Genomic DNA, 20,688 nt, shown 5'->3' with positions numbered 1-20,688 from the left:
GACAATTTGTCCCTGTCCAAAAAAATAACACATAATGGTATAGAAAGCTCTTCAGGCCAAATGGAAAAAACAAATACCTGATGGAAACGACACAAAGGAGAGAAGAACGTGGATAGGAAAACTATGTGGATAAATAGAAAAGACTACTTCTTTCTACTACTTCCTTTTAAAAAGCTGATTCCTTGAAGTAAAAATGACAATAGTATTTCTGATGTAAAAGACATAATTTACAAAATTAAATGGTAAGCTTAAGATTTTAGCTTTTATGCTTTTAGCTGAATATAATATACTTAAAGAGAATTAAAAGGCAAAACTAAATTATATATAGTCAATTTAACTTTTAAATTAGAATATTTAAACAAAATATGTGACAAAAGGGCATAAAGGGAGAATAAATGGATTCATACTCTTGTGATGTTACATATACATAAATGGGTATTATCCTAACTTTAAGATCGAGATAATTTAAAGATTCCTATGCCAGTCCTTTCAGTAACCAGTAAATATAATAGAAACCAGGTATAGGTGGGCTCCTGGGTGGCTCAGTGGGTTAGGGCCTCTGCCTTCAGCTCAGGTCATGGTCCCGGGGTCCTGGGATCGAGCCCCACATCGGGCTCTCTGCTCAGCGGGGAGCCTGCTTCCTCCTCGCTCTCTCTGCCTGCCTCTCTGCCTACTTGTGATTTCTGTCTGTCAAGTGAATGAATAAAATCTTTAAAAAAAAAAAAAAAAAGAAAGAAACCAGGTATAGGTAACATTCTGGCTATTATTACATGTAAAAAATTTAGCACTAAACTTATCTTCTATAATATTTTCCATACTGTTTTCCATTAGATTATACTTCAATAATGTATCTGCAAATACTTACAGGAACCTGGTACAGGTAGGAAACTAAAGAAACATTTTGGTCAAAGACTGGGTAATTAGCTATAGGAGGAAGAATAACTAAAACTAAAATATATTTCAAAAAATAGTACCTGCAGAGCTGTCTTCCAGTAATGGTAGACTAACCATTTCTGTCCAGCCATCAATCAGGCTGAGAAAAACTAAGAAAGCTAGAAGATAGTAAACATTTTTTTCAAAGCCACCACAAACCCAAAGAAGCAAGCATTTGAAAAAAATGGACCCAGAGAAGCCCAGGTGATGAAACACTAATCTGCTCCCTGTCCCCACCCCTTTTCAAAGATTTTTATTTACTTATTTGAGAGAGAGCACAAAAGAGAGTAGGGGTGGGCAAGGGAGAAGCAGGCTCCCCACTGATCAGGGAGCCCTATGCAGGTTGATGGGAGCTGATCTCAGGACCCCCGTATCGTGATCTGAGTCTAAGGCAGACAACCAGCTGAGCCACCCAGGGACGCCTCTGTTACCCCTTTCATTCAGAAGCCTTTTTGCTGATTTAAAGGAGGTGATTGAGAACCTGATGCTAAGAGAACAATTAAAGCCAACAAGGTAAGCAGCTGATCAGTGCTTCCTGTAGTCTCACCAACCCCGGGGTCATATTGGGTTCAAGGCCCGCCATGGCACACAGATCTGGAAAACAACCCGGTGTTAATTTAACCTCCACAAGGTTCTAGGCTCTAAATATCAATATGTACCTAAAAAAGAAAACTACTCACAAAACCTGAGACCTAAATTCACAGTTGTTAATTTTGAGGAAAGGGTTTCAAAGGTAATAAATCCTGGCAAAACTGATCACACACACACACACACACACACACACACACACACACACACTCAATACCAGGAATATAGAGTAGATCATCACCATACATGCTTCATGCTTGAGATCCGTACATATTACTTTAAGTTATACAACATGACAAAATTCCAGAAAAACAGAGTCACAAAACAAGATATTTAGAAAATCCTATATGTTTTAATTAACTGTATCCATAATTTAAATCCTTCCTACAAGTGATTTCTATGGTTTGATGATGAATTTTGTGAACTTTTCCATAAAATTCATAAACAAATAACAAATATGTTATTTGCACAATCTTTTGCAACCTCTTCCTTGGAACAGAAAAGTGAAAACACAGCAAAATGTTGAATGGGATCCCTATAAATTTTACAATAAACTGATAAGGATATCATAAGAAAGGAAAAAATAGGAGGTAGGGCACCTGGGTGGCTCAGTCAGTTAAGTGTCTGCCTTCAGCTCAGGTCACCATCCCAGGACCTTGTGATAGAGCCCCAGGCAGGGCTCCTAGCTGAGCAAGGAGCCTGCTTCTCCCTCTTCCCCTCCCTCTGACTCTCTCCCCGCTCATTAAAAAAAAAAAAAAAAAAATCAGTGGTTGTTATGCACACATAACAAATAAAGGAAAAAAACCCTTGTTTTTGAAAAATCGAATTGAATCACCCTTCAATTATAAAACCCCATGAACAAATTGGGTTTAATCCAAGAATAAATTCTTACTGGCCTAACATTTTAAAATCAAATATCTTTAACAAAGACAAAACCATGGCAGTACCACAACAGATACAGAGAAACCATTTGGTAAATTTTCCTTCCAGTTAACTAGTTTTCAAAAATTTCAGGAAACTATAGCAGATACCATTATTAATGATGCAGTACTGAAAAACACAACCTGTGATCAGGATGGAGGCAAGGATGCCTACTATTACCAATTCTATTCAACTCTGTATGGAAGTCAAAAGCCAATAATGCAGCGAAAAGTTTAAAAATCCATAAATGATTAGAAAGAAATAAATGAACCTGTCCTTATCCACAGACTGTATGTTTATGTTTATGTATGTTTCCAGAATGCCTAGAAGCAATCTATATGTAATAAATTAGAATTAATAACTGCACTTAGCAATATTGCTGGATCCTAGAGAGTTAAATCTAAATGTTTTTCTGAGAACAGCAATTCTCACTAAACATTTTGTACACATCATATTAATGTGAAAACTCTATACAGCAAGATTATAGTGTTAAGTCTTTTTCCATACACTGATTATATAAAAATTGAGAGGATTTTAACCCTAGTTATTATTGTCACTTTTTCTGATATCATGGCAACACAGTCCCCTGAATATTAAATAAACTCTACATTGTACTTGACATTTAATCCTGATAGGATAGTAAAAAGAACATTCTTCACGACAATTTCACTTATGGCTCCCCGTTTAATGATTTTAATGACTAATCACAGGTCACCTTCATATAAACGGTTCGCAACTAAGTTAAATAATTTCTCCATTTCTGTATTTCTTCTTATTTTTTCTTTCTTATCTAGTAGCTCTGTTCTAATTCTGGCTCTAAGCATAAATTAATATTGTCTTGTACTACTATTAAAAACTAAAAAAGTAGATGGTTCAAAAGAATCATTAGTAATATGCTATCATTTGACAATTTATTTTATTCTATTGATTACACATAAAGTGTGCATTCAGTGTAAAAGTTCCAAAAAATGCAGATAAATATCTTTGCACAGAAGTAACTATGATAAGCAGTGAAGAATGTAACTTAACAAATATGCATACAACTATACGTTTACATAATTAATCCTTGTGAACACATGTGAAATAAATTATAATTTGTTTGCTTTTTTATTAAAAATAAGTCCTGGAGATATCTTCTGCAATTATTTACAATCTGTCTGATTGGATGTAAAATCTGCAGAGCACTTATAGTATGAACACAAATAGTCTATTGAAAATAGCTGTTTTGCCTTTTTATATCTATATTTTTACATATGCTTAAAAGTTCTGTCACAGAAAGGCAATTACTGTAGAAAAGGGAAGGCAAATTTTAAATAGCAGTAAAAAATAGCAAATTAATTTCCAAAAACTAAGTACCATTTTATAATCCCTCCAAACTCTGGTATCAATATATAGAAAAGTTTGTATCTTGGTATTTAATTTCCACTAAGTATTAAGCTTATTGTATACTAATTGCCAAATAATGCTTATTTTTGTGCATATCACATATACATTTTATTAACACAGTTTCTTAGGGTATATACTTTCATAACTATTTGAATACAAAAATTATTACACATTAAGTATATGCATATATGTGTTACTTTCACTCACATTCTATATATTCCATTACTGAATTGGATCTGGTATGTCCTCTATTTATATAAATCATTTCACCAACATAGTATGTTTTCCAAAACAGGATTTTATTATTCAATGTAACTATAGTAAATATAAATATCTTTCTCTAGGCAATAATGTGTCACTTCCTCATTTTTTATTAGGAGTCTTATCTTACAGTTTCTCATCCATTTCAGTATTAGTATCAGAACAATTAGAGCAACAAACCATTTTGATAGTTTGCTTATGAAAGTGCTTAAATTGTTTTAATCTGTATATAATCTACACAGGTATTTGTATGTATTTTAATAATAAAAAGATGTTTTGGCTTTTGCTATATTTCATACCAGGTTTTTTTCTTTTTTGCTTCCAATTTATTTTTTTTTTGCTATTGTCAATCCAATAAATTACCCTTTTATTTATACAAATGAAAAATTTTGGATTGACAAAAATGAAAATGTTAAGTACTAAAATATTTTAGTAGCAAACGATATATTAGGCACTTATATGAACTATAAGGAATAAACTGTACAAAGTCAAGACCTCTGAAAAGATACGTTACCTCCACAGGAACCATGATTTAAAAGATGGCTGCCTTCTCTAAATAATTCATAGAGAACCGGAGATAATGGAGCTGAATTTTTCCAATTTCTTAACAAACAATGAAATTGTCAGTAACATTCTATATCCAGCAAAATTATCTCAGAAAACTGAGAGTGAATTAAGACACGAGAATGAATTAAGACACAATCACATAAACAGACCTACGACAATTTGTTGGTGGACAACCTGTAATTTACGTTGCTACCGGAAGTTCTACTGGCTGACGGGAAAGGGCACTTAACGGAAAGAGAGTACCACAGAAATGCGTGAAGAGCGCCCAGTGGAGGGCCAAGATGTCTCCCTCTGCTGGTGGCAATTGGTAATGTCAGTTGGCTGTAATTTCAGCCTAGGAATTTATGCAGCATTACAAGGGCTGTGTTGTATTGGTTACAAAGCTTTGCTGAGCTTGGTCCAGAATCCTGGAAGGAGCCATAAAACCCATCTCTTGAGGGAAAAGGTGTTAAAGAATGTGCGAACATGTATTTAAACCACCACAGGTAAAAATCACAAGAAGAATTTAAATTGAAAAATTTTAAAACCCAATAAACAGAAAAGTTGGCACAGAGTGAGGAACAGAGAAATAAAGGGCAAAATAGAATATGAAGGGCAAGTTGGTCAGCTTTAATGAAAACTGTATTAATAATAATAATATTAAATTTAAGACCTATTCATTCCAGTGAAAATGAGATTTTTCCAACTAAAAAAAAAGCAAGTCCCAATTATGTGTTTACATGTGAAATAAATTTGAATTGAAACACACAGCAAGGAAGTAATAATATGAATATGTCATGTAAAATTAACCATAAGAAAGCTTGATTTAGTATATTAATGCCAACAAAGCTGACTTCAAGAAACAGTGTAACTGGAGATATATATATGGACATTTTATTTCAAAGTACATAAAACAAGATCTTTTTTTTTTTTTTTAATAATTTTTCACTTCTCTGCTAAAATTCTTAAGTTTTTCAACTATTTCTTTGAACATGTTAGGTATCTTAATGCATAGCTGATGGATCTTTTACATGGGTAACATTTGTTTCTATTTCCGCTACCTAATGTTTCAATTGCCTTTTGGCCACATGTTCCTTTCTCTTACTTATCTTCATCATTTTTTTTTTAAGATTTTATTTATTTATTTGACAGACAGAGATCACAAGCAGGCAGAGAGGCAGGCAGAGAGAGAGGAGGAAGCAGGCTCCCCGCTGAGCAGAGAGCCCGATGCGGGGCTTGATCCCAGGACCCTGGGACCATTACCTGAGCCGAAGGCAGAGGCTTTAACCCACTGAGCCACCCAGGCGCCCCACTTATCTTCATCATTTTTAACTGTATGCCAGAACTATGTATGAAAATCTTAGAGATGATTCAAATATAATTTCACTCCGTCTGAGCAAGTACCAGCACTATCATTTTCAGACCTAATTAATCCAGAGATTCAAACAACTCAAAGTTGAGCCTGGTAAGAGTTGGTCAATTTTAGATTCACTGTTGCTCTCAAGCTGTAGTCTTCGGTATCCCGTCGAAACCCAGGAGAATTTACATCTTTCTGTTCTGTGGTCCACCACTCATAGATGCTGATTAGCAAATTCTGAAATTTTGTTTACCCTGTGGTGTGGTGAGTTTATTGGAAGCTCTGTTCATTGTTCTGCCTCTAAGTAAGGTAGCTGAAGCTATAGATTCCTTGAGGGGAAAGAGCTGAATTCTATGGATTTTCAGTTTGCAAAATTTCTGACAGACAATTGTCCTTTGTTAGTTCTTCAATCTCTTTCTCTTTTCTCTCTCTTCTAGCATTTCAAGTTTACAAGTGGTCTGATTTACCTAGATGGCCTTGATCAGTCAAGCATCTTGAATATATAAATAAGTATATATTATGCCACCAACTTTGTTTATTTTGGCTCAGTATTATGTTTCTGAGATTCATCCATGTTGACATGTGTACTTCTGGTTCATTTACTTTCAGATGAGGGACATTTGGGTAGTTTTTATCAGGTAGATAAATAGATGGGCTGAGTGACTTGGTCAGAGATTGTAATTTGTTTGGTAAAACCGTTGAAATCCTTAATACATATTTTGAGATTTAATATATGATAAGGTGTCATTAATTTATGCAAGCGTAAAGCAGGTACATACTTTTCTCTTAGCCCTTATCTTCTCTAATATATCTCCTCATCTACTTGACTGTTTCCAGTCATTAAGGAGTAACCCAATAATGTTCCTCCAACAGATCAATCATACTTGGCACATGTTGGGAACTGAGAAAACATTTATGGATTCAGCAAAAAATTTAGATAGAGGGAAATTAAGCAAATAATAACAAAAAGGACTGAGTCCTCAAGAAGAACATTTGCCTTGAAGGAATTTGTTCACCTTAATACCTAGCTTGGATTACTTGGCTTTAGAAAGCAAAACTATTACAAATTAATACGTATTTTAAAAAATAGTATTTGTAGCAATATCTACTTCCAGTACTGGCAGAACAGCCATTTCACCCCAGCTACTGTGCTAAAGAAAACTAGAAGATTTAGAAGATCTTAAAGATATTATTCAAAGTCTCCAAAATGCCAAGAAGAGACAGGATTTCTGAGAAAGGAGAACATCAAATGGTGAGACCCAACTTTGGTACCACTTCCCCCACTTAAGTCCTTTACTAATTCAAAAGAGATAATTGAGGGCGCCTGGGTGGCCCAGTGGGTTAAGCCGCTGCCTTCGGCTCAGGTCATGATCTCAGAGTCCTGGGATCGAGTCCCGCATCGGGCTCTCTGCTCAGCGAAGAGCCTGCTTCCCTCTCTCTCTCTCTGCCTGCCTCTCCATCTACTTGTGATTTCTCTCTGTCAAATAAATAAAAAAAATCTTTAAAAAAAAAAAGAGATAATTGAGGATGCAAAATGCAAAGCAGAAAGTTGTAGCTGAAAAGCTATGCAGCTGATCAATGATTCCAGCAATCTCACCAGCCCAGGGAATATAGATTGGACCTGATAACACATGAGGGAGGAAAGGCTCTGGAAAACAATCCAACAAATCATTTGACATCTCTGAGAAGATATGCCCTAAATGTAACATGAACCAGAAATACAAAACTCACAAAACCTGACGTGCAGCTTCAAAAGGACTCAATCTTTCATTGTTAGGAGATGAATTACTCCTGCACGAAATGCTCCTCAAAAGCAAAATAAAATACTCCCTGGCCTCCAATTATCTCCACAGTATTTCATACAGAAAACCTAGTTTGCAATCAAAAATAACTTATACATGCAAAAATGAATGGGAAAAAAAGGATTAAGATCAGCCTATATTACACTTTCTCCATTTACTGAGGACACCTGGGACAGAAAGATCAATGACTTGGTTACACCCATACAATTTAGAGTGACAGTGAGATATCACTGTACATTTACTAGAAAGACTACAAGTAAAAATACTAACCATTCCAAGGGCTGGCAAGGATGTGGAGCTACTGTGACTTTCATACACTACTGGGAGAGCATTAAATGATTCAATTATTTGGAGAAATTTATTTACTTTATCTTATTTAGGATGCAATTAGAGCATATATCTATACATATATTTGTATAAAAGTATTTGTTGCCTAGACAGGGGGCCATCGGGAGAGTCAGAAGAGGTGATTATGCAGCTCCATATGGAAATTTTGGCAGGTAACAGATAGGATTAATATCTTGTTTCCTGATATATACATATATACAAATCAGATCACAATGTACACTTTAAAGTTGTATGTCTTACTGTATATTAAATATACCTCAATAAATATTTGCTCATGTATAGGATGGACCAAGACAAGTGTCTAAAGAAAATTTCTTATATTAAATGGAAAAGAGAACATGCTGGAAAATTCAACGTCTGGTTATTTCTCAGAAGACTTTAGAAAAAAAATGGTAAATAGAGGAAAACAATAAAATTAAAAACAAAATTTAATGAATTTTAAAAATTACAAAGAGAATATCAACAAAATCAAAAAGTTTTTTTTGTAAAGATTAATGAAATTGATAAACAACTAGTAAGACTGATACAAGAAAAAGAGAAGGCACACATACTCTGTATTTAGAATATAAGGGCAATCATCTCACCAATAAATCTGATGACATGAAATGATAAAACTCCAAGGAAAACATGCTTAAAAAAAGAAAATAAGGGGCGCCTGGGTGGCTCAGTGGGTTAAGCCGCTGCTTTCGGCTCAGGTCATGATCTCAGGGTCCTGGGATCGAGTCCCGCATCGGGCTCTCTGCTCGGCAGGGAGCCTGCTTCCCTTCCTCTCTCTCTGCCTGCCTCTCCATCTACTTGTGATTTCTCTCTGTCAAATAAATAAATAAAATCTTTAAAAAAAAAAAAAGAAAATAAAGAAAATCTTATTAATTATATATTTATTAAATAAATTGACTCTGTAAAGAGAAATTTTCCTGTAAATGAACTCCATACCCTGGTTCTGGTCCCTGAAGTTGTGAACTTTTCCATATAAATGAGAAAGAAATAACACCGATCTTGCACTACTTCTTCCAGAAAATAAAAGTAGTAAAAAAACTTCCAGTAAGGCTAAATTTGACCCATTTGAAATGTTACACCAAGATGACAAGGATTTTATAAGAGAATAAAATCAAAGGTTTCTCTATCATGGCCAAATGCAAAGAAATAGGATGTTTAATAAACTGAGTCTAAGACCTATCAGTTGTAATACACATGAACAAATAATGTTTAATCCAAGAATAAAGCCATAGTTTGTATCATTTAGAAATCAAACAAAGTTAACAGAACAAAGGAATAAAATCCCAGGATTATCCCAAACTGCGCAGAAACGCCATTGAACAAAATTTACCACATACAATAAAAAACAAACAACGCTCAGAAAACTGAAGCAAATGTGATAACTACTGATAAAATATTGAAAACTTACCCTCTTGAGATGAGGAACAAGTCTGCTCATTATCACCAGTTTTACCTAACATTTTAGGGAGGCCCTAGCCAGGACAATAATGCATGAAAAAGATAAAAACAAAGGATAAAGATTGAAAAGGAAGGAATGCAATCGCCATATTCAGTGGTTGCATACTTATGTGGTTATCTGATCTAAAAGTGATCTATAGCTATTGTGCTAGAATAAATTAGTCAGTTTAGCAAGATTACTTGGTACAACCTCAAGAAACAACTCAGGTGTAATCCTAAATGCCACAAACAAATAATTAAAAAATGACATTACTATAAAAAATACCATTTAAAATGTCATCAAAGGGGCTCCTGGCTGCCTTAGTCAGAAAAGCATGTGACTCTTGATTTCGGGGTCATGGGTTTGAACCCCACATTGGATATAGAGTCTACTTAAATTAAAAAAAAAAAAAAAGCAAACAAAACAAAATGGCACCAAATAACATGAAACTCCAAAGTGTAAGTTTAATGAAAGATGTGCAAGATCTATACACTGTAAAGTGTGGGAAACTGTTGAGAAATATAATGACACTGAGTCACAAATCCAATATAATCACAATTAAAATCTCATCATTTCTAATGATGTTAAATTTCTTCCTCTGCATGCTAGTCACATGGGTGTTATTTGTGAAAATTAATCAATCTGTAACTTATGAATTGTGTACTTCTGTGTATGCTTGCTAAACTTTAATGAAAACTTTGATTTATTAAAGCAAAATGTCGCAGCTATCATTTTTCTTTTTAAAAAATACTGTTTTGGGGGCGCCTGGGTGGCTCAGTGGGTTAAAGTTTCTGCTTTCGGCTCGGGTCATGATCCCAGGATCCTGGGATTGAGCCCCACATTGGGCACTCTGCTCAGTGGGGCGCCTGCTTCCCTTCCTCTCTCTCTGCCTGCCTCTCTGCCTACTTGTGATCTCTGTCTGTCAAATAAATAAATTTTTAAAAAATTAAAAAATCAAAAAAATTTTAAAAATTTAAAATGCTGTTGTTGTTTTTGTTTTCTCATAACCAAATTAAAACTAGTTTAAGAAACTTAAGAAACAATTCAGGCTTAACAGATTTAATAAAAGAAACAGATGCACAATTTATATTTCAGATAGCATCCATAAATTAAGTACATCTCAATTAAAAGTCATATTGGGATGTAGAGTAGAAGAAGAGGAATGTGAGGAAAACTGTGATGATGACTAATAGGGAAAACTGGAAGGGGAAGAAAAAAGAAAATAAGAAGATTTAACATTATCGAGTCCCCAAATATGAAAAAATAAGTTTAAAAAAAAGTGTGAACATTAAGAAATAATATCCAGAGGGGGAAAATAAGCTTCGAAATGATTTATTTTAATATATGGAGAGGCTTACAGAGGGAAAGGGCAAGATATCTATCTCATTTGAGTCTACATTACTCATCTATAGGGCTATAGATATGGACTTAAGTAACGTGGAAATCCCTTGCAGCACTTTGAAGTTAGCTCTGTGATAAAAAGAGCTTTGGGCCTATGGGTCAGAAATTTGGTTTTCATTTTTCGTATTTCCGTGCCTGTTCTATAACCTTAGGCAACATACCTAACCTTTCAGAACTTCAGTCAGCTCACATTTAAAACTTTGATAATATTTGCTTACCTACCCGTAAGCATTGCAATGAGAATCAGATATGACAGTGGGGAGCAAGACAATCTCTAAATGAGTCTTAAACCCTATAAGACATTATAAAAAATGTATTCATATCATATTACAGACCATGTAGAGGTTTTCATTATAACAGCTAAATGTGCTTTAAGTTTGCATTCTTATAAAATGATATTTGCTATATAAATATCACCGAAAGAGTTCAATTTAGAAATGAGGCACAGTTATTAGCTATTCAAATTCTAACTGGAGACTGCAAAGCCTTGGAATATGAAATTCCAAATAAGGCTCAAATTTATTCAGAATGTAGTTTTTATAATTAGAAAGGAAATGTCATCAATATGTGAATGTTTAACATTATTTAGTTGAGAATTTTTTTTAATTTTTAATTTTTTATAAACATATAATATATTTTTATCCCCAGGGGTACAGGTCTGTGAATCGCCAGATTTACGCACTTCACAGCACTCACCATAGCACATACCTTCCCCAATGTCCATAACCCCACCCCCCTTCACCTGAACCCCCCTCCCCCCAGCAATCCTCAGTTTGTTTTGTGAGATTAAGAGTCACTTATGGTTTGTCTAGTTGAGAATTTTTTTTTAAGAAATAAAGAAATAATTTTTAACAATAAAAAAACTCTAAAGTATATGACATAAAAAGCCTTCTAGTATCATGTATACTGCATTTTCTTGGGAAATATCAAACAATAATTTCAATAATTCCCAAAAAGCTATTATTTATAGTTAATTCAAATATTAATATTGTCTGGTGGGAAGACTGTAGTATCAGTAAGTAAAGAAACTTTGTTCTATAATCCTTAAGACCTGTATTTTCACGGCACCTGGGTGGCTCAGTGGGTTAATTAAGCCTCTGGCTTCAGCTCAGGTCATGATCTCAGGGTCCTGGGTTCAAGACCCACATCCGGCTCTCTGCTCAGAAGTGAGCCTGCCCCCCCCCCACTTCTTTGCCTGCTGCTCTGCCTACTTGTGATCACTCTCTCTCTCTCTGTCAAATAAATAAATAAAATCTTAAAAAAAAAAAAACCCTGCATTTTCTTGTCCTAAAAAAGGAAATGATACCAATCCTATCTACTTACCATAACTCTAGATCCTACTAATAGCAAAAATACTGTGAGTTATTATTATTACTAGAATAGAAAAAAACATCTCGGCTTCTAGGGGAATTAACATAATTTTGCTCTTTTACTACCTTCAAAGCAAATAGACATTAAATAGTTGTGTGACTAACATAACACAATGAACTTTTTTAAAAAAGTAAAAAAAATTAAAAATTAAAACAAAACAACAAAAAAGAATAATAGTAAAGCTTATGAATTGCTTAAAGAAAGATAGGTATCTTATTGTTGCTTCCTATAAGTTAGTGGAAGGTTTCATGGACCAAGCTGGATTTAACATAAGCTTAAGTAAATGATAAGGGAATGCTGAATATGAGATGACTTTGGGCACCCTGAGTGGTTTGGCAGAAATGAGGGGTTTGGAGGAGGAACTGGAATATATAGGGAAGAAACTAGAAATAAATAAGGGAACTGACAATTTGGAAAAAGAAATAGAAAAAAAACCCTAATGGGTTATATGTGGTATTTTAAGGTAATCATAGAAAAAGCAAATGACAATGTTCCATTAAAAAGAACTATTAAAGCCAGTAATCAGTCACAACAGCATCTAATCAAGATGATGAAAATGAGTGCCTTTAGCAGCTGATTGAGAAAAATGAAAATTATGAGACAAATTTTGTCAAGACTTGATATGAAATGCATGGCTTTCTTGCTTTTTGGTTTTCTTCAAATCATAGCTAGAAAAGTTGGCAGACTTCCAAATGCTGGTTGACTTCAAATTATGAACATTCCATATAAGTTAACACTTCATTCTTTTTGCTAAGTTTTAAAAAATGCATACTTGCTGAAGAGATATTTTGGAAGACAGGCAAATGAATCTATGCTGCTACTCCTTGAATCTTCTAAAAATCAGCCACTAAAACAATTCAAACAGTAAATCTAAATACAGTTTAAAATAAACATACGATTTGCTTCATTTCTTTTGTAGAAATACTTCTAATTGGCCTCTTGTGGTTGGGCTTTCTATATTGGCCTTTGCTTCAGGTTATTCCTTCTAGCCTCATCAACTTAAAATGATGGTAATGATGATAATGACTTGAGTAATATACTCTCCTTTATCATGTTTGAATTTTCTGTTAAAATCCATTAGCAGTCACATTAATGTCTCCCACATGAGGACCATCAAGTCTTTACTTGAAATTCCTTAAAATGACTTTTCCTTTTAGAATTTCCAATTATTAAAAATATCAGATGTTTTGTTCAATATTTAAGAAAATTCAGTTTGCTTAGAGATTAGAGAAGCAGCACTTTCCTACATCTGCTTTTAATATCTCAAATGACAAGGTGGCTTTTTCTTTATCACCAAGTAACCAAAGTTAGCATTCTTGTAGCTTTCTGTACCATCTGTTTAGCAATTTATTCAGGAACATTACCAGGCTCTGTCCTAAGCACTAGGGATTAAATAGTAAACTAAAAAAGTACATAGTTCTTGCCCTCGTGGAGCCTACCTTCTGTGGGAGAACAGAAATCAAATAAATATATACCAACAAAATGTCAAGTTTTATGAAGTGTTATGAGGAAAATGATTAAATGTCAGAAGCTATTAAAGGTTTGGAAGGGATGAGGACTTAAAATTCTGCTTTGATTTTGGTAATGTGTAAGTCATTGGGTAATTTAAAGTGATCTCAGTAGCACAGTGGGAATCCATATCTGATAGGAGTGTCTTCTAGAATAATTGGAAGTGAGAAAATAAAGAGGGGCAAGCACAGATAACTGTTTGGAGATGTTTTCTCTAAAGGGGGGCAGAGGAAATGTACGCAGCTGAGGAGGATGCAAAGTCAAGGAAGGTTTTCTTTTTCCCCACTAGATGAAAACTATCACAGATGCTTTATTAGTAAAGAATATAGATAATTGCAAATAATGATCCATAAAGAATAAGAAGGAATTCCAAGTGCAAAGTCCTTAAATGGACAATGGAAAATGAGTTTCAGTGGTTAAATGGAGAGCTGGCACCAGACAGAAGAGAGATGCCATCCTGTGTAATGGAAAAAAGACAGAGTGTGTGGTTTAAAATCAGGTTAGCTGGTGTACATGTCTAGTATTGGCCATATTATGCTGGTAACTTTACTTTTTGCTGTGAAATTGAATGAGATCATCTGTAGGTTCTTGGCCGGAGAGGATGTTTGAGATATGAAGAACGACAAGATAGCACCTGTGGATTTCCTCCAAATCAGATTCTGAGACAAGGACTTGGTTGTGGGTAGTTTATTTGGGAGTACTCCCAAGAAGTACAAGCAGGAAAGTGAGACAAAACAGATGAGAGACAAATATACGTCACTATATCCTGAATCTTATAGAACTCAGAGCTATCCACACCTTTATATACCCCTTTGCCTTATTTAAGCCATCTTAATTTCCCAGACTTATAGTAATGTTTTTCCTAACTTCCCTGTCACCAGTTTTGCCACTTACCAATCATCAGCAGCATAATAATAAAAGAGGCAGCTTTTCCTCTCTCAAAATCCTTCACGAGAAATCTCTTGGTTTTGTTACACAAGGTCTCTCATGATCTGCCCTTACGTTTGCATCCTTATCTTCTACCATGTGACCAAAACACTCTTCTATCTAGCCAACATACTGAACTTCTCTGGCTTTTTACACTCTACAAAAAAGACCCTTATTCAGAATTCTCTCAACCATATTTTCCAACTGGATAAATGCTGTGCATTCAAACGGATTTTTTTTCCTGTCCCTGACACCTTTCCTTAAACCCCTGATTTGATTTAGTGGCTAAATCAGTGGATTGCTAACCCACTGCTAATAAATTTTTATCATAGGACAATTCACCGTATACAAACATACACGAAAATGTATATATATATATGATATATATGTATATATGTATATATGTGTTATATATGATAAATGTTATATATGTATATATGTTATATATTATATATATTTATATATATAAAATATTTTGGATACTTCTACACTTTGTGAACTTTTGTGAAATCTTGTGACAAGTTTCTCTTCTCTGTATTGTTATAGTACAGAGCATTAGCAAGATTTTGTTAATTTTAATTTTATATTAAATGAATATAAAATTAAACTAAGTCTAAACTGTGATCCAAATATTCATCAAAGAAAATAGCCAACACTAAAGTTTGCGGATCTCTGTGCAAACACAAGCCTCATTATGGGTAAGATAATGATTTTTTTTTTTTAAGAGTTAGGTAACAATGAGGGACCCGAGGGTGGCTCAGTTGGTTAAGTTTCTGCCTTAGTCTGGGGTCGTGTCCCAGGGTCCTAGGATCAAGCTCCATGTCAGTGAGGGGGTCTGCTTCTCCCTCTCCCTCTGCCTGCTGCTGCTACCCTTGCTTGTACTCTCTCTTTCTCTCTCTTTCTGTCAAATAAATAAATAAAATCTTAAGAAAATAATAACCAAAAACACTGCTAAAAAAATAAAAGAATTAGGTTACAATGATGCCATACCCAGAGCTCACAGACAGCAGAATCTTTACCCTCCATCTTTAAAAAAATTGAGGGCTTTTTATATTATGCAAATGTTAAGTATCTAGTGAATAAATAGATGAATGAATGAACTCTTATTGTCTGCCATGAGGTTGACTAACGATATTGACCAAGTTGTTGAGGAAAATCTTAGCTTCTTTGACATGGAGCTGAGATTTTGGAAATAGAGTAGGGCCTTTCTTTTCCACTGACTCTGTGAATATGAAGAGTTGTCAGCCTATTACTTAGTGAACAGGATTAAGCCATACCAGTGTACAGGATAATCTATGAAAGTTATAGCAAGGAAATGCAGAGCAGCAAAGGCTGTTTCTTTGTATTCAGTGGTGTGTCATCAGAAACTCTTCTGGCTTGCTACTTGAAATATCTTTTTGGTGAATAGTGGAAACTTCCTAACCAGTATCCAAAATGGAAGATAAAATTATATGTTATCATTGTCAAACATTTTTTGGTGAAAGGAAGATGGTCCGCTTCAAGAGAGAGAAGAGTTAATTTTCACAGTGCTTGACCGTGGACAAACCTCCCAGCAACTGTTATAAGAGTTAAGAGAGGGGAATTACAGGGTGATACATGCTTTGAAGTTTTTCTTAGATCATTAAACTGGTACAGTAGTTAAGAGGGGCTAGGAACCAGAGTCAGTAATATTTGATTATCATGTAAAATTAATCTAATTAGAAAAATTGTAAAGACCTTTTTGACTGAGATCTTAACTCTCAGAAATTTGAACCTTTCATTCACTGACTTAAAATAGTACATAGCTCCAGAGATCTGAATGGAAAAAGTAATGGTTTTTAATTATTGCTCAAAAATACCATCAAAAATTTTGAATTAAAATAGCTTTTTAAGGTTACTTCCACAACTGTTGATATGTGTTATATTTAGATCAAATAATGAAGATACAATAGTTTTTATTTAATATTATTTATTACAAGAATGACAATTTGAAGTTATAAAACAGGATGAAAAAGATATCCCATGTATGTGTACCATCACAACCAAAAACTAAAATCCTATCCCAACAATTCACATGCTTGGCCCTACCTTGTAAGAAAAAAAATGATCACTGCCTCATGTTGAGAGAAGATGGTGTGAGAACTCTGCTGGTAAGAGAACCATCTCTAGCTACAACAAGCAAGCAAAGGCTGGGACGAACACTCTTTTATTAAAATCACTGTAGTCTTCCGAAAAGGTTCTGACAGGTGTATTAAAAATATTTTTTAAAATCATATGAAGTGTAAACACATACAATAGTTACCATAAAAAGAGTGCATGTATGATTGACTAGATAAAGGTATGAAATAATTTGGATTTTGCTAAATTATTAATATACAATCCAGTACTGCAGTAGAACACTGTTCTGTTTGAGAAAAGCTTTAGCTTTCAACATGAAAGAAATCAGCAAACCCTGTTTATGCATTGACTAATAAAAGGCAGTATGTTATCTATCTTGTTCAGCTATATTATTCTACACTCTGTCATTGCCTTGATGCATCTATCTAATTTTTATCATCTGAAAAATACTCGATCACATTTTAATATCTTTTATTTAATGCTACCATATATAAAGAAGGGATGAGCATTCCTTTGGTGGGGTGAAGGAGAGGAAGAAGGAAGTTAAATCCATTTGCTTGTACATTGCTGCTTCAGACTTAGCCAAGATATTTATTAAAAGCAAGGAAATGATGGATTCATATTTTATAAACCTCTAGAACATCTGTACTACAAGATTTCTTTTAAGCTGTTTCTCAAGTATTTGTAATAATTTCTGGGGAGCAAAAAAGGCCCAAAGTATCTGCAGATATTAATTACAACTTTTTTGGGAAACACTTGAGCCATATATTCTGGTCATAAGAGAAAAATCGTGCATTTTATTAAAGAAGAATATGGCCAAAGGGGTAAAAAATTCTAGTTGTTCAGGATTGAGATTTTAACTTGATTAATATTTCCATATACACATGTGTATATGTGTATATATCTATCTTTTGCATCACTGAACAGACAACAATTTCATCTATTAATACAAATGCAAAAGCACATTTTTTATTGTATTACCAAATAGCACACAGTAAACTATGGCAATTCTCTACCAGGAGAGAAATAGTGTATACAGACATCAAACAGACAATATATAAATATAAAAATATAAAAATAGGATATAGTTTTCTTGTGCTTTTCTTAAATCCAATATTCCATCTTCATATGTGAGTAAAAATTTTATAAATACTTGAATGCACCATGATCCCTCTTCTTACTCTTCAAATATGATTTTTCTCCCTCTTGAACACTATTCTATTCACATGTCAGCTTCAGTATTAATGTCACTTTCCTCTGAAGAGATTTCCCTGCCATCACCCCACCCCCCCACCAAGTTAAGTGTCCTTCTTAGGTACTCCTGGAACGTCCATACTTCTCTGCTATAATGTTTCTCAAATGTTGATATTTTAAATTGTTTCTCTTCTGCCACTGGAAATTTTCTCTGTTAAAGCAGTAACTGAGCTTATGCTTATTCACCATTGTAACCTCTGATCCTACAGGAATCTCTGGCACCTAATGTATTTCAAATAAAATATTTTGATTGAAAGTATATTAAAATCAGTACCTAAGAAAATATCTAGGACATAGTATTTGCTCAATAAATATTTGTTTAAATATGCTCTGTTATCTTTAGAAGAACTACCACCTCTTGCTATAATCAAAAGTTCTATTATTAAGTGGTAAATCGAAGATTTTCCTTTATTTTATTTTATTTTATTTTATTTTATTTTTTTAAAGATTTTATTTATTTATTTGACAGAGAGAAATCACAAGTAGATGGAGAGGCAGGCAGAGAGAGAGAGGGAAGCAGGCTCCCTGCTGAGCAGAGAGCCCGATGCGGGACTTGATCCCAGGACCCTGAAATCATGACCCTAGCCGAAGGCAGCGGCTTAACCCACTGAGCCACCCAGGCGCCCCTTCCTTTATTTTAATTCCCAGAAATTTTTATTCATAAGTCATAACATGGATAAAAAAAAATAGGAGAACATATATGAAATTGAATTTTATAATTGAATCATGATTCTAAGCATGATACTAACTAAGGCCCATTTCTTGCAATAGGAAATGTGTAAAAGCATCCTGGAGAAACAGCAGTGAAATTCTCATGTGGCAGGATAATGTAAATACCCTCATTTGAGCTCAGTGACAATATAGATTATTTTTACCTGGAGTTATTCTAGTTTATGAATTGTGCTTTTGAATATATCCCAGAGCTGAAAGCCATCAGTAAACTTGTAATAGGATTGAATTCTCAGTTGAATTGCCAGAAGCTGACCCATTGCCAACCCCCTATTCAGTTTCGAATGATTGCTTAGTCAAGCAACCTTCCAGATTTAATACATTATACCTTCTGCAAGTTATACTTTAGCTGATATATTTCACTCTCCAAAATTCTTATGAACTTTTCAGTCTGAGGTTATGGCATGCGTTCTTATGTGGTCTTGAATGTCAATTTGTTGAGATTTACATTTTAAATCTGTTTTATAGCCAATTGCTTAAAGAAAGTATAAAAGGATTAGTAGCTTTTTAAGAAGGATATTTTAATGTAATAGGACACTAATTCTTCACTGTTTATAAACTGTTCATAGAATTTCAAATTTATTTATTTTTCATTTTTTAAGGATTTTATTTATTTATTTGAGGGAAAAAGAATAAGAGAGAGAGGGCATGAGAAGGGGGAGGGTCAAAGAGAGAAGCAGACTCCCCGCTGAGCAGGAAGCCTGAATCGGGACTCAATCCTGGGACTCCAGGATCACAACATGAGTTGAAGACATTTGCTTAACCAGCTGAGCCACCCAGGTGCCCCTAGAATTTCAATTTTATGTACTAAGTTATCCATATCTATGGATATATATTTGGTAGCTATACATTATTTTAATTATTCTATCATGTGAAAAATAATTTTTATTAAAATGTAATGGGCATAATTGATACAATGATTAGTGCGTTATGTTGTACAATTGGCTCAAACAATGGATATTGACTTAGTATCTACTGTGTTACAATAACTTCTCAACAGCAGCATTTATGGTTTTCAATCTTAAATTTGCTTTCTCACTCTGCAACTTCAATTAATTCTATATGATCAAGAACTCTAGCAAAAAGTGAATTCGTAATTGTACATTAAATATACTATGATTCTCAATTTGAGTGTCATTCCAGGGGTATCCAACAGTTCAAAATAAAATTCATAATCTTGTACAGTCATCAACTATATAATGATACAGTAAAACAAAAACAAGTAAAATATAGAGTATTTAGGAACATATAATTTATAGATGTCCCACACAGTATGACTCTATATATGAGTACCCACTCTATAAAATTTGTTCATATTAATCTATACCAGAACCTAAAACTAAGAATAAAGCAAAACTCTATGGCTTCTTGATATACAATAAATCAAAACTTGATATTTCAAACTAAGTTACATTTGAACCTTAATCCTGAAGAACATGTATCTATGCTAATACACTAACAAAAATTAAGTTGATTAATTAAATCACAAATTATTGGATGATTCAGCATACTTACCCAAGTCCTTAAGAGAGTTGCTTTACACTTTCTATTGTGGACATCTACTAAAATATCATGTTTTCTTAATTTTATATTTCACACCCTAGAATAACTCCACATGAAAGTTTCTGAAAGGATTCTATTCTTTCTTAAAAAAAAAAAAAAAGACTTATTTTAGAGAGAAAGAGAGAGGGGGAGAGAGGGAGACAGTGCACATGCGTGGGGATGGGCAGAGGTCCAGAATCTTGAAGCCAACTCCTCAATGAGCACACAATCCAATGGGGCCAGATGGGGGTGGCTGGGTCCCATCACCATGAGATCACAAC

General features: G+C 34.1%; 1 long non-coding RNA gene across 2 annotated transcripts in view; it reads right to left on the bottom strand.

The window, feature by feature from the left end:
• Positions 1-20,453, bottom strand: part of LOC309856516 — a 60,671-nt gene extending 40,218 nt beyond the window's left edge. Inside the window, exon 1 of one of the 2 annotated variants that reach the window (XR_014307248.1) lies at positions 20,381-20,453. This is a non-coding gene — a long non-coding RNA (uncharacterized lncRNA). Of the gene's footprint in view, positions 1-4,603; positions 4,833-20,380 lie in introns of those variants that run through there. The other variant, XR_014307249.1, reaches the window with a different exon arrangement.
• Between the last annotated feature and the right edge of the window lie 235 nt (positions 20,454-20,688).

The sequence above is a fragment of the Mustela nivalis genome (assembly GCF_964662115.1).
Source record: "Mustela nivalis genome assembly, chromosome: X".
Classification (NCBI taxonomy): Eukaryota; Metazoa; Chordata; class Mammalia; order Carnivora; family Mustelidae; genus Mustela; species Mustela nivalis.
The sequence above is the reverse complement of the archived record's forward strand: the minus strand, read 5'-3'. Positions and strand labels throughout refer to the sequence as shown.